Source organism: Schistocerca piceifrons, chromosome 1 (assembly GCF_021461385.2).
Source record: "Schistocerca piceifrons isolate TAMUIC-IGC-003096 chromosome 1, iqSchPice1.1, whole genome shotgun sequence".
NCBI lineage: Eukaryota > Metazoa > Arthropoda > Insecta > Orthoptera > Acrididae > Schistocerca > Schistocerca piceifrons.
Genome location: NC_060138.1, coordinates 555336690 through 555355074, shown reverse-complemented (window position 1 = coordinate 555355074; position 18385 = coordinate 555336690).

Genomic DNA, 18385 nt, shown 5'->3' with positions numbered 1-18385 from the left:
ACTGTTCGCATGTCCAATCTGTGAAATGCCACTACGTTTTGCTTCAGATGAGAATGACGCTACTTTGTTTTGAACATATCGGTTCTTTTCTTGCACCAGGTTTTAATTTAATCTTTAATTTTTCCTTTCTGGGACTCTGAGCTAGTAAATCAACTTCTGATATGACATGAACAGTTGTTATTGAACACTTTCCAGGAGTTTCAGTGTTTGCATCAATGCCGGAGTTTTCATTCATGTATTCAACCTAAAGGTAACGCATAGCTTTAAATGAAACTAGCAGGCTGATTAAAATTTAATTTACACAAATGTCCAGAATTAGGTTCAGAGTTATATGTTTACTGTAACATATTAGTAATATGAATCGTACTCATTTAATAAATGACACTGATTAGAGTCTAAAGAAACTTCTGTTGAACTCTGTTCTAAATATCGAATGTGTTCAGCTTTTCCGTTATGTAACTGGTGGTATATAATGTTTTCTTCATCATTTTCTTCTAGCAATAAGTACTACAATAAATCGCGATCAGTTGTCTGAGTTGTCTGAGAAATGTGCATCTGTTTCAACGAACTTCTGACGACTGACAAGGGGACGACATCTTGTCCTCTTCACCAATGTGCTCTAAATTTATAGTATACACAGGGACTGGCCAGAAATGAAGGACGTAGAAGGGGAACTTCCAGATGGCCTAGCTTTTAGAAAATATAGCATTTTTGGCGCAGGTCGAGCGAGTTATGAGCCAGTGATGTTACCGTGTATCGTATTCAAAGTCTGGAGGTCAGTACATACATGCAACATTACGTCTGCGTACATCGTACGATCATGTTCGACAGTGCCGGACGAACCCTTCCGTTGCGAGAGGTGGGAATAAGTAATGCGCCCAGGAACATTGCCGAACATGATCGTTTTGGTGGTCCAGGTGTTATGGTGTGGAGTGGCATAAAAATGTATGGGCGTACTAATTCCCGAATCTTTGAACACAGTACGCTCACCAGTCGACGTTTTGACCGCTGTACTTGAAACGTGGTACTTACTGCAAATAAGGAAAAACGTGGAAGGGACGACCCACCGGTATAACTTCCTTATCACACAACCTGTTTATTTAACAATATATAAACTGTGTTTTACAGACAATCGAAGCATGTAGCCATAAAATTTTCTTTAACAAAATGATCAAATTTGGAAAATTCTTTTGACCATAAACGTTAACTTGAATAAGCTTTCAATCTTGGCAAAAGAAATCTGAAGTGCTGTACAGCCAAACAGCAAACAATATGAAGGTGATTGCAAGACGGCCGGATCTGCAGCCCACCCGTTATCGGATTAATCAGCTGTGTTTACTACCGCGCTGGACACAGTCTGTCTTATTAAATGCGCTTCTGCAACACATGAAATCTATATAAGCACCACTGATGACAAGAGTGATTCAATTACTCAAAATAAATGACTTAACTTTTAATTTGAAAGCTACTTGTCGAAACGTTCAGGGTTAAGATGCGCACCTGTGCTTTAGCAAACAATATGACAATGATAAGATTTACCTAAAAGAAACCAACCTCTTAATTTCACTAGGCAACCAAGGAGCGACTGGACCCCAAACCGTTCCTTCTGACAATTGACTTAATCCCTGGTGTCAGTTGACTTCTAATATTTTAGTGGTTAAACTGATTAGCAGTCATTGAGACCGCTCTGAAGGAACGTCTTAAAACATCATTTGTGGACAGGAGAACTCACTCGACGGAACCACAAGATCCAGCTAAAATACATCGATAGTGACCCGGTCTTTCAAACACAAAAAGAACATTACTTTTGAATACATTGTGGGAGTGACCAGTGATCAATGTGTTATAAATATTTACTATCAAAAACGGTCTTGATCACAATTTATTTATTACGGTGACCGGTACCGGCCACAACTATGGTCATCTTCATATCAATGAGTAAGAACCTCTTTCTGGTGGTAAATCGCTACCACTGGAAGGAGGTTTTTACTCATTGGTCTGAAGATGACCACAGTAGTGGTCGAAACCGGCCACCGTAATAAATAAATTGTGATCAGGATTGTTTTTGATAGTAAACAAAAAGAAAAGTATAGTACTTGTTGTTTAGATTACAACTAATGACTGAGAAATGCAGTTACACTCAAAGAATTTAACTGGTTACCTGTTAAATATAACCACAATGTCACTCTTCTGTTTAACGGCAACCTGTGACTTAGTGCAATTGTTCCGGCTGTATTTACGACTACAAGCTGATTAATTAGAACACTAATGATCGGGTACAAATCAGAAAGGAAAGACAGTGTAATAGCGCGACAAATTTTCAAACAAGTGGTGTCTTAGTACGATACTACGGCCTATATTTACGACCCAAGAGCCGACCGAATAAAACTTTGAGGGTCGGGTACAAACCACAAAATAATAAGGAGGGCAGGTAGACAAAGAAACAAGTCATCACGAGGATTACAGAATGTTTCTCCCCCACATCAGCAAGCTGTTCCTTGGATCCACGGTGCGTCTCAGCGGTTACTCAATGGTGTCGATGAAAGCCTGGTAGAAGAAGGCAGCCAGGCCACGTGCTGTCTTCCGGCACGAACGTTGCCAACCAACCGACTGAATGTCGGCCTGATGCTTGTAGTCGATGCAGATCCCGGGAAAGTACTCCGGTATCTTCTCTTTGTGCAGACCCTGCTTCAGCAGATCGTGGCTTCGACCGCTCGGACCTCTTGACCACGTCTTGTTGCGACGCTACCGCTAATCCCTGAACTTCGTGCCTCACTTTCGGGCCAGTGAACCCCATATATATACCGACAAGGAAAGACTTTATAAGACCCGACCCACAGATACCAACTATTCCTCACTGATATTGGCAATGGGGACGCAAGAGGGATAGTCGATACTACAACTCAGCCAGTGACGCAAAACAGCCTACTAATTCAATGGCGCCACTGCTCAATATTGTTGCTGTTGTGGTCCTCAGTCCTCAGACTGGTTTGATACAGCTCTCCATGCTACTCTATCCTGTGCAAGCTTCTTCATTTCCCAGTACCTACTGCATCCTATATCCTTCTGAATCTGCTTAGTGTATTCATATCTTGGTCTCCCTCTACGATTTTTACCCTCCACGCTTCCCTCCAATACTAAATTGGTGATCCATCGATGTCTCAAAACATGTCCTACCAACCGATCCCTTCTTCTAGTCAAATTGTGCCACAAGCTCCTCTTCTCCCCAATTCTATTCAATACCTCCTCATTAGTTATGTGATCTACCCATCTAATCTTCAGCATTCTTCTGTAGCACCACATTTCGAAAGCTTCTATGCTCTTCTTGTCCAAACTATTTATCGTCCACGTTTCACTTCCATACGTGGCTATACTGCATACAAATACTTTGAGAAACGACTTCCTGACACTTAAATCAATACTCGATGTTAACAAATTTCTCTTTTTCAGAAACGCTTTCCTTGCCATTGCCAGTCTACATTTAATAACCGCTCTACTTCGACCATCATCAGTTATTTTGCTCCCAAAATAGCAAAACTCCTTTACTACTTTAAGTGTCACATTTCCTAATCTAATTCCCTCAGCATCACCCGACTTAGTTCGACTACACTCCATTATCCTCGTTTTGCTTTTGTTGATGTTCATCTTATACCCTCCTTTCAAGACACTGTCCATTCCGTTCAACTGCTCTTCCAAGTCCTTTGCTGTCTCTGATAGAATTACAATGTCATCAGCGAACCTCGAAGTTTTTAATTCTTCTCCATGGATTTTAATACCTACTCCGAATTTTCCTTCTGTTTCCTTTATTGCTTGCTCAATATACAGATTGAATAACATCGGGGATAGGCTACAACCCTGTCTCACTCCATTCCCAACCCTTGCATCCCTTTCATACCCCTCGGCTCTTATAACTGCCATCTGCTTTCTGTACATATTGTAAATAGCCTTTCACTCCCTGCATTTTAGCCCTGCCACCTTTAGAATTTGAAAGAGAGTATTCCAGTCAACACTGCTCAATACTTCTTCCCATTTGCGTGTTTTGGGCCCTGACTCCATTTTTATGGATGACAATGCGCAACCTTATTGAACAATGCAGATGGACAAGCTCTTGGAAAGAGTGGATATTCAACGAATGAAATGTCCTGCCCCTTCCACCGACTTAAATCCCATCGGCCATATGTGGAATTTATATAGCAACACGACATGCATCAAAGACCGAACATCAGCTGTCAGCAATGCTGGTGGAGTAATGGAACGCCCTACTAGAAGAACTCCTGACCAACCTTGTGGCTAAGCATGGTGACTTGTTGCAGAGTTTGCATAGCGGTCGGTGGTGACCACACACCCTACTAAGAAACTTTTCTGTGTTTTGTAATGTCTAGGAGTCCATCATGAATGGCAGTGACATCACTGAATATTATTGCTTTTGAATAAAAGTGGAAGTTCTGTTCATCTCACTGCATACTGCCCCCAATTACCTTCTGTACTGTATTGTACTGTGTCACTTCTTTCTATGTATGGTCCAAGTTTTCTCGAGTTATGTTACTTTGCAGTAATATATCGTGCGAAAATTACTTTCGTCCTTATGTTTTGCAGAGCTCAGTACTTCTGTGTATGAAAATCACTTTCCTTGCAGAAAAACGTACTGCGTTGGGCAAGTCAAGAAATTTCAGTTCAGTTGGCAAACCTGAATAAACAGTCGATGAGAATGTCTTTCTTCTGTATCTGTCTGGCTCACAGGGCACAGTTAGTGGTGATAAGTTCAGTTCCTCATTATCAGTGTTTCGGGAATAGATGCTGCTTTCGACAGAGAAGGTAACTGTAATGGAACTCGGCCGTTGTGTGTGAAGCTAGAATTTATTGTAGAACTGCAGATGTTAGTAGACATCTAGGATGAGTTTTAGCATTTGTGTTATATTCAGTGCCATACTTAACAAGTTGAAAACCACAGACAAGAGGAAACTTTTTATAATTCCGTGAGCAAACTTCACGTGCCCTCCAAAACAACTTAAGTCAAAGCCCCAGACAACAAAAATCAAAACATAGTTCAAATGGCTCTGAGCACTATGGGACTTAACTTCTGAGGTCACCAGTCCCCTAGAACTTAGAACTACTTAAACCTAACTAGCCTAAGGACATCACATACACCCATGCCCGAGGCAGGATTCGAACCCGCGACCGTAGCGGTCGCGCGGTTCCAGACTGTAGCGTCTAGAACCGCTCGGCCACCCCGGCCGGCTAACAGAAATCACACTCCTGGTAGAAACAATATAGTTGCCAAGAAAAGAGCACCCTTCTGCCCCAACATAAGAGCACAATGATAACTAAACATTATGACTCAGCTGTATTTAAAAGAAAAAGCTGTATCTCCTCTACGTTTGTACCAGATGTTGCGGAGTATAATTGTTCTACATGCAATAAGTTTCAAACTATTACGGTCTATGTGAGTTTTACAATCATGAAGCTATAGGATGCCACCTATTGAAAAAATCATGTAGAACCATCTTCCCCTCCCCCCCCCCCCCCCCCCCCCGAGAAATCCATCCCTTTATCTTCAGATATATTTACGTCATATTCATTATACAAATGTGTCCACTAGTCTAGGGACGTTATAGGACATTTACTTTTACCTGCTCTGCCAATACATGTGAAAAAGTTTTAAACAACATGTTTTGATTTTCTTTACATATCCTTTTTTTGTTTGTATGTTGCTTTCCACCTTGGATAATGTGATAATGTAGCTACAAAAATAATGTCTGATGTTAAGCATGGTTCGATTCTGCAATAGAGCATCATATTATTGTTTTATTAGTGTTGTATAGCGTTTAAAATGGCTTTCGTTAATGTTCCGACGTATTTTTAGTGCACAAGGTATTTTCCTTTTTACATTTCCAAAAGCACGTAGTTTATAACAGATGTACCGGTTCATCAGTCGAATTACCAGCTTTTGACAACTACCTCACATATAATCTACATGAGGTTCCCTTTCTAAATTCATGTTTCGTCACTAAGAATCTCACAAATTATCTGAATTTCTTATTGCAGCATGTAACTTACATACAGTCTTTGACAAAACCTCGCCATCTGCTGGCCGACACTCATGTAAGGTGACAGTAAAAGTGGCCACCCCTGCAACGGTCTGGAAACACTGTAGCTTACGGCAGTTTCGGAGGGAGTGTTTTATTCCGCTGGAAGTGTGAGAGATTGGTAATCTTGGTTATCGCCTCCACAATGAGGTTGCTGGGTTTTTCAGTCTACCGAAGAACAAATTAAAAGTTGTGACTTCTGAAATCTTCCTGGCGTATTTCTTCTTCCAGTAATTTCGGGTTTGCAGCCGGATCCCATCAACATCGTGCCACGATATTTCGGCCCAGAGACGTCCGGCCATCCTCAGGTGAGGGGACGAAGTACTGAAGAGACCTGACACAGTCATGGTATTTGTAGCGAATTCCGCGCAGGCGAATCGTATTCGCGCTTTACGGTGCATGCCTCAGAAGGTGACACGCGCAAGGCAGCCAAGTTGTGTGTGCTGTCCTCAGTGGTTCAGTGGTGACGTAAGAACAAACTAATCCCTGAGTATTGCTTGAAAATGTCAATTTCGTTGTGACCGCATCATTTTAATAATATGTAACCTCCCCACCGTAATTTTAAAAAGGAAAAGAAAGGATGATACTAATTAGAAATGCTGATCGACATTGCTCTATGCGTAACCTGCCCACAATGAAATGTACTGACAATGGCAACAAAAATGTGAAATACGCAATCTGACTCAAATCTAAATTCTTCACAAAATTTAAAGTCCGTTCAGTGACAAGAAAATACAATTAAACCGAAATATCGGTCTTTGGCCCTGTATAAAACAATCAGAATTAAAGCCTTACCTCAGAATACACGGATGTCACATATCTGCTCTTGTTGTTGCGCACCGCTTGGAGGAACTGCATTGCGAATAATAATATTCTCTTTTTTTTTTTTTTTGTGATTCTAGTGAAATTTTTCTTCAAAAGAAGTGGAATGAAATGGGAAGTGCAACGAAATCTTTACTTCGATAAAAAAATAAAATTTTTGAAAAATGCTTTGAAATCAAAATTATTATTGGGGGACTTGTTAGAGATTGATTACAATAAATAAAATTTTTAATTATCTAATGATTATATTAATTAACAGTATACCTTATTCACCGTCTTGACCAGTGTTGCCGACCGCCTACATCACGCAACCGCACTGGGCTGCTACTACTGACCGACCGCTCTGCATGACGACTACAGACTGAGTACTGCTCTCAACTAGACAGAGCTACAGACTCGCAACGACTGAACTGACAGACTCGCAACGACTGACTGACAGACTCGCAACGACTGACTAACTGCTACTGACAGACTACCTCGCAACGACTGCTACTGACAGACTCGCAACGACAGACAACCTCGCAACGACTGCTACTGACAGAGAACCGCTCGCAACACTCTCGCGGTCAAGCGCAAACTCTCTGGTCACAGATGCTACAATGCCTCGCCATCGCTGCTGCGTTACATACGTGTTTCATAACCCTCCACTGGGGGGGCAAAAATTTGGCAGCGATGGTGAGTCATTTGGACTTGCCAAGCGCGGCAAAATTTTTCTTTAATTAACAAAATTCTACAACTTACAGAATATTTAAATGTTGTGCACACGCACTAAGTACAAAATATATCAGACAAAGACAAAATGTGAGTACAAAACATAGTAGCAAATCAGAAAAGTATATACAAATTATTTGACAGATAACAAAGTGCACAGGCACTGAAAAAATTCTTTAGCATATGCAGAACAAATAAACAGACTGGCAAGAATAATTAGATGTAGTACATAAAGTAAATGTTGTGCACACGCACTAAGTACAAAATATATCAGACAAAGACAAAATGTGAATACAAAACATAGTAGCAAATCAGAAAAGTATATACAAATTATTTGACAGATAATAAAGTGCACAGGCACTGAAAAAATACTTTAGCATATTCAGAACAAATGAACAGACTGGCAAGAATAATTAGATGTAGTACATAAAGTAAATGTTGTGCACACGCACTAAGTACAAAATATATCAGACAAAGGCAAAATGTGAGTACAAAACATAGTAGCAAATCAAAGTATTTTACAGATAACAAAGTGCACAGGCACTGAAAAAAAAAATTCTTTAGCATTTTTTTTTTTTTTTTTTTTTTTTTTTTTTTTTTTTTTTTTATGTGACAAGAATCAGGATAGGAAAGGGAAGGATTGCATCATGGTTGTAGCACTTTAGATTGCACACAGCTGCTCTGAAAGTCCATATCTTTCCACAGAAGTACAACACCAAGTGACACAACTTGAAGATCTTTTCCCATCAGAATTTATCAGTGTAGCAAAGACACTGAACTGTCGTAGTAATGTTCCATGTTTTCATTTTGGCAGTACATTACGTACACCAAACAGTGGGACCATAATAATGTCTTCATTGCTCACGGTGGTGGACAGCATGTCGTGTCAACACCACACTCTTACAAGGCACACCAACGTAGAATTAGTGCAAAACCAAAGATAGTGCTCCATGATCACTAGGATAAACAGGACAAATGGACATTGCAGTAATTCAGGGTAGTTAGCTCATAAGGTGAAGGACATTAAGTCACATAATATTGTCAATTACAGTAGTAGTGTGCGGCATTCATAGCCCAGTTATTGAACATTTCTGTACCATGTATGTAGTATTACAGAAAAATGTTCATTAATTGTTTTACATAGAATCAGTAATCTTCTTTTCCTAGTTACAAAGCATTATTAAATAATCGCATTCTTTTCCAGTTACAGAGTATAATTAAGAATCATTAGCCTTTTCCTAATTACAGTTAATTAATCATTTGTCATTAATTAATCATTTGTCTAATTACAGTTAATTAATCATTTGTATAATTACAGTTAATTAATCATTTGTCGTTAATTAATCATTTGTCTAATTACAGTTAATTAATTAATCATTTGTAGCCTTAATTAATTACAAAGCATTATTAAACAGTACCATAGTTAATTAATTATGTGTCATTCCAATCTATTAAGAATCATTAGTCTTTTCCTAATTACAAAGCATTATGAAACAGTCACATTCATTTCCAACAACAAAGTATCAACATTGGAAACAAGAGCTAATCAATGGCATAATTAATAACAATTCGTGCAGTGACATTAATTATTGGCACTCAGTGGCCAGCAAGTATTGAATAAAATCATCATTCAGTATTATTCAGATTATTACGAAGTCATTATTAAAAATCAGTTAATTACAGTCATAGCATTAATAATTATGGGCATTACAAGTACTCATTACAATAAACAGTGTTCCTCATTCAGTAGTATTCAGATCATTACAAAGTCATTATTAAAATCAGTTAATTACAGGCAAATCATTAGTAATCACAGGCATTATAAGTGGTAACATTACAATAAACAGTGGCAGTTATTAGCTAGTGACAAAGCATCATTTTGAATATAGTCTCATTAAGAGGTCCTTACTCAAGTGACATGCTATTCATAGTTGATCAGTATTATTCAGAATTATCATAAACTAGTGACATTATGTGGGACTGGTAATACATTTTTTTTTTGTTAGCAATGCATTGCGTTGGGATCGATAATTAATTGCTGAGGCATAATACTTTTTGCTTTTGACCTATTGCAGCAAATGAGGATAGGTAATGTCATTCGTCATGAGTCAGCTGTAGCAAGATTATGTAACAAGGCAGTACATGTGATCACATTTATAAATGATAAACACAAATGGGTAAAATACAAAAGAAATGCAAGTTCTAGAACAGGTATAATAAGTAACAGGTTTAGCAAGTATCATGAAAAACTTCTCCTGGAAAAAATACAAAAACGGATTATTGACCTGAAAGAAGAAACGCACACTATGCTGAAAAGTAGTGAACTTCGAATTAACAGGCAGTGAAGTGTGTATAAAAATGTGTTCCATAGCTGTCCTTTCCAAAACTTTCATTCATCCTACTATGCAATGTAACACCTGCTGTCAAAGCAAACTGCAACAAATACTTAAATAACTACGTAGCATAAATACATTACTTCAACATTATTCTCATCTGTAAAGAAAAAAAAACTTCATTATCCATATCATCATAACTTCACCATTATCATCACCTGTAAAGAAAAACTTCATTATTCATAATACCATTTCCTTCATCATTATTCATCAGTATTCACTATCATCTGCAAAAAATCACTTCATTACTCATTACATAACTATTCCTTATCTCTAGCATATTTCATCACTAAAACTAAGATGTGTAGTTCAGTCTGACAGCCTGCATCAATCACCTTGTATTCTGAAAGAAAAAATTAGTTAAGACTGCTATTCTGTGATGAGTATAGTATATTCTTGTTAATGTTTGTTAATCCTGATCCATTTACTCTTCCTCATAAAGTTATTGCATCTCCTTTCGTTTATTCCGTAGGTGAAATTCCCATTTATGTTAAATTTATTTCTTATAATCATCATTCCTTTCTGAAATTGATGAAGAAAGATTAATGTCCTGCATTTAAATCATATACCCACTAGATAATGACTGGTTTATGGTAACATAATTAACCCTACAGCATAACATGACAGAAAACGTAATATGTCAAAAACATTGACAGTGTTCAAAAACAAAGATATACACAGAATAATACAATGCAGCAGCAAAAAAAATGTGAAACAGTCACGATGTTGAGATGTCATAAGGCAAAAAAAATGTCAAAGTCGACTGGTGTGTGTTATATCTTAACTATTTCATAGTGCATACAAACAAAACTGGAGTACAGTCATATACACAAAAAATGGAAAATGTGCACGGTCTGATGTGTAACGACAAGAAAAGCGACCTGCTAACCTTATCTTGCCGGGCACTTGCCAAGAAAAAATACGATAATCATCAGTAATTAGTCACGTGAAATAATTGCATTAGTAAATGGCATCATAGTGTGTTGAATCATACAGTGGTTTCACTCAATAAACGGTTTAATGTTTGAGATATGGTGATTGCCTTTCGATTTTCTGGTTCTCAAAGTTTCGACGTGTACAACATTGGGGTGAGGGATGCTGCGAATCCGATACGGACCTGCGTATAGAAGTTCAAATTTACTGCACTTACCTTTTAATTTGCTGGATAAATAGTGTGTACGTACTAATATTTTCTGTCCAACGTGAAAGTCTCGGCGTTTACAAACCTGTTTTTGCTGTCTTCTCCGGCGCTCTGCGGCACGTTTGATGTTCTTCAGCGCAATGTCAATTATTTCGTGGTGTCGTAGGCGACGACTTTTGGGAAATTCTATTAATTCTTTAATTTTGTTCGGTGGTTCAACGTTTTTCAGTATAACAGTCGGAGATAGCATAGTGGATTCATTTGGAATGGAATTAATTACATCTTGGAATGAGAGTATGTGTGTATCCCAATCAATATGTCTTTTGTGGCAGTATATTCGGCACAGTTTACCAATTTCTTTCATTAATCTTTCACAGGGGTTCGAAGAAGCGTGGTACTTGGATATATAAATCGGAGAAATGTTTCTAGCTCGTAACATGCGTGTCCATACACTACTACGAAATTGTGATCCATTGTCGGAAATTACTTTCATTACATGCCCTACATGAGATAGAAAATCTTTTATAAATGCATTTGAAACAGTTTTAGCAGTAGCTTTGCGTAATGGAGTGAAAGTAACAAATTTTGAAGTGAGCTCAACAGCGACAAAGATGTAGCAAAAACCTCTGTTAGTTCTCGGAATCGGACCAAAAATATCTACAGCGGCCATGTGTCTTAATTTCACAGGTATAATGGGATATAACGGAGGAATATGTGAAGTGGTGTCTGATTTAGCTTTCTGGCAAATTTTACAAGACGCTAAAACTCGTCGTATACGTTTCTCCATGTTGGCAAAATAACAGTTCTGTCTCAGTATAAGAAAACATTTTCTTGCTCCGTAATGTGCGTAACTTAAATGAGTGTACCAAATTAGTTTGTTAACCAGTTCGTCAGGAATGCATAATAGCCAATTGTTGCTGTCAGGATGAGAGCGGCGAAACAGAATGTCATTGCGTACAGTGTAGTGGTTTCTAATCGTAACATTATTCTTATCTTGCCAAAGGTGTTTAATTTCTTTCCACACATTGTCTTTATTTTGCTCCTTTGCTATGTCCTGTAATGACGATGAAATAAAGTTTTCAAATGCAACTTGCTGAATGTACATGACACTGAAATTTGTTTTGCAGAAGTTGGTTGCTACGTCTTGCTGATTGTTGCCGAGAGAACGCGATAGTGCGTCTGCTATAACATTTTGTGTACCGGGAATGTGAACTATTGTAAAATTAAATTCTTGTAAATATAGTTTCCATCTACTTAATCTATCGTGAGTAAATTTGGCTGAAAGTAAAAATTGTATCGCTCTGTGATCTGTGTAAACTGTGGTATGTCTGCCATAAAAAAAGTGCCTAAATCTCATAAAAGCCCATACAACACATAATGTTTCAAGTTCTGTAACGGAGTAATTTCGTTCAGCAGGTGACAAAATGCGACTTGCAAATGCGATGTTTTTAATTACTGTAGAGCCATCTTCTTCTATTTCCTGGAAAATGTGTACGCCTAAAGCGGTGTTGGAACTGTCGGTAGCAATGGAAAAATTTCTAGTAAGATCTGGGTGCGATAAAAGTGGTGCATTCAACAAAGCATGTTTCAGGTTCATGAATTCAGAGTGTGCTTGCTTATCCCAAGACCAAATACTGTTTTTACCTGTTAATTGGCATAATCTGGGTGTGTCTAAAGCAGAATGATGAATAAATTTACGAAAAAAGTTAATTAAGCCCAAAAAACTGCGTAGTTGTTTCTTCGTCGTAGGAACACTAATGTCACGTAGAGCTTGAAGTTTTTCCGGATCAGGTGCAATGCCTTCTGCTGAAATTACGTGTCCAAGAAATTTTATGGAAGTTTTGCCAAAATGCGATTTACTGAGGTTAACTGTAAGTCCTTGTGCATGAAAAGTTTGTAACAGTTGTTCAAGAATCAGATTGTGTTCAGACCAGTTAGCTTCTGCGATAAGAATGTCGTCTACATACGTCGTAATTCTGTCTTTAAGTTCTGTCGGAAGTATTGTGTTCAAACCGCGAATAAAAGCTGCAGAAGAAATAGTTAAGCCGAACGGTAGTTTGCAAAATTGATAACAGTCGCCGAAACAGAGAAAAGCTGTATATTTTCTACAATTCGGATGAAGTTGAATTTGCCAAAATCCCGATTTCAAATCTAATGTAGAATAAATAGCTGTACCGTGAAATTTCTGTAAAAGTTCCTCTAATGTCTGTGGCCGATCTGTTTCATTAATAATAATGTCATTAATGTGACGTGAATCAAGTACAAGGCGAAGTGAGCCATCTTTTTTCTTAACAATATGTAGTGGGTTTATGTACGGACTAACTGCTGGTTCTATAATTCCTTGGTCGAGCATATCCTGCAATTCTTTTTTAACCTGTTCTCTGTGAATGTATGGAATAGGATAATGCTTTGCTTTAAATGTGTCGTGCGGTTTGACTTGAAATTCATACATAAAGCCGGACATAGTACCAGGAATGTTGTCAAAAACTGGCGCTTGCTGTAAAAGAATTTTGTGTAATTGCGTTCGTTCGTCGTCTGTAGTTGCACTGCTCTCTTTAACCTTATCAGAAATTAACTGCATAACGTCGTAGTCAGCTTCGTCTGGAGTATTATAGTTATGTACGTACGTATTTGTGAACAATGTGGGATTACAGTCTATGTCACGTGTTGCGGAAATGACCTCTGTGCGGTTGATTGTTTGTTCTTCCGCAGATAAAGAGTGCTGAAACTCTAAAGCCAATTGTACATTTTCATCCTTTAGCATTAAATAAGAATTCTGAAAGTCAATAACTGCGTCGTGTTGTACCAGAAAATTCGTGCCTAAAATAATGTCTGTTGTCAATAAAGGAACAATCCAAAAATTAGAGTGGAAAGTATGACCTCCAATACAAAATGATAAATGCGTCTGTAGTTTAACGTCTACACCTTTACTCGATACTGCTCCTTTCACTTTTGTTTTGCCTAAAGGTAGTGTCGGATAGGTATTCTCTTTGTTGCACTCGTTGAAAGTCTCCTCATTAATTACTGATATAGGTGATCCGGAATCGATTACTGCTGAAAATTTCGATGAACCAATTTTAATTTCGATAACAGGATGTGAAATGGTTTTCTGAATAACTGGTCTTTCCTGTAAAAGAGTGTCTCTGATGTCGTCAAAAGTAATTACATTTTCGTGAACAACATTTTGCGTGTCAAAGGTAGTGCTTGTGTTATTAGAAGATGCGTCCTGTGCAGTATTTAGTCAGATTCTATCTGACGTGTTATTATTACTAGGAGGATTCTGTGGCATTTCGACTATTTGAACTGTCCTATTACTTCTTCCAGGCGTGTTACGCTCTGGATGGTACCTACTGTCGGGTTCATTCATGAGAATATGTTCTTGCGTATGATTTTGCTGTTGGTATGACCGACTGTTGTTAGATGTTCGCTGAAAATTGTCCTCATTATTTTTACGTCTGTCGTAATAGTCATTCCTATACGGTGCATTACGATAGGAATTGAAATACTGTCTTCTTTGTACGTAGTTGTTTCCTTGCTGACGTACGTTACTATTTATTGGACCAGGGGCTATACGTCCACGCGGCGAAACATTAAAGCCTGGTTGACCTTGTGTATTCCATTGTTGGTTAGGTATGTTAACCGGCTGGTTTTGATGTTGTTGTTGTGAAACACCTCTATTGTTACTAAAGTGTTGTTCCTGTTGCTGAAAATTTTGACGGTATTGATAATTAGAATTTTGCCTGTTATTAAAGTTTTGGTAGTTGTCGTTCCTAAAACGTCTGTTATCTTTCCGATTGGAATTACGTCCCTGATCATAATTGCAGTACTGCTGTTGACCTTGGTTGTTACTCAAAAAGTTTTTGTTTACAAAAGAATAATCAGATTGCTGTACTTCCAAGAGCTGTAAAAGATCTCTGAATGCTGAAATGTTTTCTTTTTGCTGGCCCGTTAGAAGTGACACTCGTAATGACCGTGGTAATTTAGAGATGCATAGTTGTATAAGTGCGGATTCACTGTACGGTTCACTTAAGTACTGGTTTTGTTGAACCATATGCTCAAAAAATTGCGTTACACTGGGAAAATTTGAGTTCTCGTAGTTTGGCAAACTAATTAGTTGGTCTTTAATTCCGCGCTGTGTCGTCTTCGACCAGTACGCTGACAGAAAAGCATTCTGAAATTCCTCTACCGAGTAACACTGTCTCGCGATCGGTCTCATACGAGTTGCCGGTTCGCCTTCCAAAAAACTGCAAATAAATTCAAGTTTATGTGTTACAGGCCAAGTCGGTGGAAGAGCAAAGCTAAACTGTTGAATCCAATCCAGTGGGTGAATCTGCGTTCTATCGTTTTTAAATATTTTGAACTTTCTTACTGACAGAAAATGTTTATAGTCGAAATTATCATCTCTGTGTAATGGAACAGGTTCAGGATCGTAAGAGTATCTATTGAACTGTGGTTGTTCGGAATCTAAGTCCCGTACTCTCTGCAGATTACCCAAATTATACGCGCTGCGTGAATCTGACACATGTTCATAAAGTGGCGTCTGTTGTGATATGTTATTAACTGAAATGTTTTTCATTTCTGTTACTTCTTGTTGTAAATTTGATAACTTCCGACGTAACGTATTGTTAGATGAATCGATTTCATTAATTGTCTGCTGTAAATTTTGAAATTCAGGTGTTTGGATAAAAGAAACCGGTGCAGTATCGTCTGATTTATTGTCATTAGTATTTTCGATAACATCAATACGACTGGCCAATTCATCACATTTTTCAGTCAGTATTTTAACCTGATCATCGGTTTTAGAATCAGACGCATTAATCTGTTTTTGCAACTTGCGTGTAGTTTCGCTCAGTTTTTTAACATCAGCTTTGATGACATCGCAATCCTGTGTTAGATCTAGTTGTTCGAATCTATCTGTCACTGTTTGAATATTTACTGTGTGTGTATCTGTTTTTGCTTTAAGATCAGAAATTTCATCCTGTAATTCCGCGTTCAATTGTTCTATGGTATTAATTTTGTCGGACACTGTAGTAATATTATTGTCTACATACGTCTTCGCTTTCGCGAATATTTTACGTTTGTCCTCTTGTCTCTGTGCAGTGATTGTTTCCATGACTTGTCGTTTTACTTTGTTTTGATCTTGAATAAATCTGCGGAAACGCGTATTACTGTTCTGTATGTGCTGACTAAAGCGCTCGTTAATCTGAGTGTACTGCTGTTCGAATTTCGCGTCTATCTTTGCGTCCATAGTGCGCGAAAGTTCTACCGTCATTGCTTTAAACTCGTCCCGTAATTGTGCAGCTTTTTCAGAGCATTGTTTAGCGACTCCGCTAATTTCGTCTCTGAGTGTTTCTGTTGCGACTGTTTGCATTTCTCTTAATTCTTGCGCAACAGATTTAATTTCTTCGCTATTTTTTTGTGAACACGCCTCAATTTCCGCGCGCAACTGTTCCTTAGTGTCATGACACTGCGCGGCAACAGCTTTAATTTGTTCACTAAGCTGCCTCGAATTGTCGTCAAATTTTTCATTTTGTTGTCTGACCTGTTCACTAAGTTGCTTGAGGTTTTCATTCTGTTGTTTGTTATCTTCCCTAAGTTGTTTGACCTCTTCATTAAGTTTGTCTTGTTTTTCGTCATTTTTATCAAATCTTTCCTTTAAGTGTTTGTTATCTTCCCTAAGTTGTCTGAAATTTTCGTCATTTTTGTTCTTAGACTGTAGCATTATTGTCATAAATTGTTCCAAAGTAACATTACCTACTTTATTCTCACTACTGTTTGATGGTGTATCTACAATTGTCGCGTTTTGTGTGACCATTTGGTCATTCTGTAATTTACAAAAACGTTTATCAGTCGGATGTACATTGTCAGACACTGTTCCGGAATTAAATAAATCCGTCGTACTTTGTGTATCCTGATCACTTTCTTTAGACAAATTTGCCTGTACGCTACTTGAATTTTCCAAATCGGGTGTGTTAAGCTCTGCAGCGCTCATTACCATAGAGCATTCTGCGTCATCAATTGTCGTCAAGTTAACAGACGAGACAATTGAGTTCGTTTGTTCATCATTAAGGTGAAAGTCATCATTAGTGGTTGGAATGCACTGATTGTTAGTGAACGCAGGATTGTCATCATTACGTTGCGTATCACAATTACTATCGGTCACGTTGTTTAAGTCGGTAATTTCATTCACAATACTTCGCGATACACTATTCACAGTCTTTCGCGGCATTTTTACAATAGTCAAAATTTTTCATAAAACAAATGAGCACAATGCAAAAGCAACACACAAATACAACAAAGCAACAAATTTCCGTTGACCTGTAGAGAGAAAGTCACAAGATTAATAAAAGCGTAGCGCCAAATCCTAATTATACTTAAGCAAATAAGAGCAGATATCTGACTGTTGCTCAAAAGACTCTCAACGAAATACGATCCTGGACTGGGTGTCGCCAAGTGTAACCTCCCCACCGTAATTTTAAAAAGGAAAAGAAAGGATGATACTAATTAGAAATGCTGATCGACATTGCTCTATGCGTAACCTGCCCACAATGAAATGTACTGACAATGGCAACAAAAATGTGAAATACGCAATCTGACTCAAATCTAAATTCTTCACAAAATTTAAAGTCCGTTCAGTGACAAGAAAATACAATTAAACCGAAATATCGGTCTTTGGCCCTGTATAAAACAATCAGAATTAAAGCCTTACCTCAGAATACACGGATGTCACATATCTGCTCTTGTTGTTGCGCACCGCTTGGAGGAACTGCATTGCGAATAATAATATTCTCTTTTTTTTTTTTTTTGTGATTCTAGTGAAATTTTTCTTCAAAAGAAGTGGAATGAAATGGGAAGTGCAACGAAATCTTTACTTCGATAAAAAAATAAAATTTTTGAAAAATGCTTTGAAATCAAAATTATTATTGGGGGACTTGTTAGAGATTGATTACAATAAATAAAATTTTTAATTATCTAATGATTATATTAATTAACAGTATACCTTATTCACCGTCTTGACCAGTGTTGCCGACCGCCTACATCACGCAACCGCACTGGGCTGCTACTACTGACCGACCGCTCTGCATGACGACTACAGACTGAGTACTGCTCTCAACTAGACAGAGCTACAGACTCGCAACGACTGAACTGACAGACTCGCAACGACTGACTGACAGACTCGCAACGACTGACTAACTGCTACTGACAGACTACCTCGCAACGACTGCTACTGA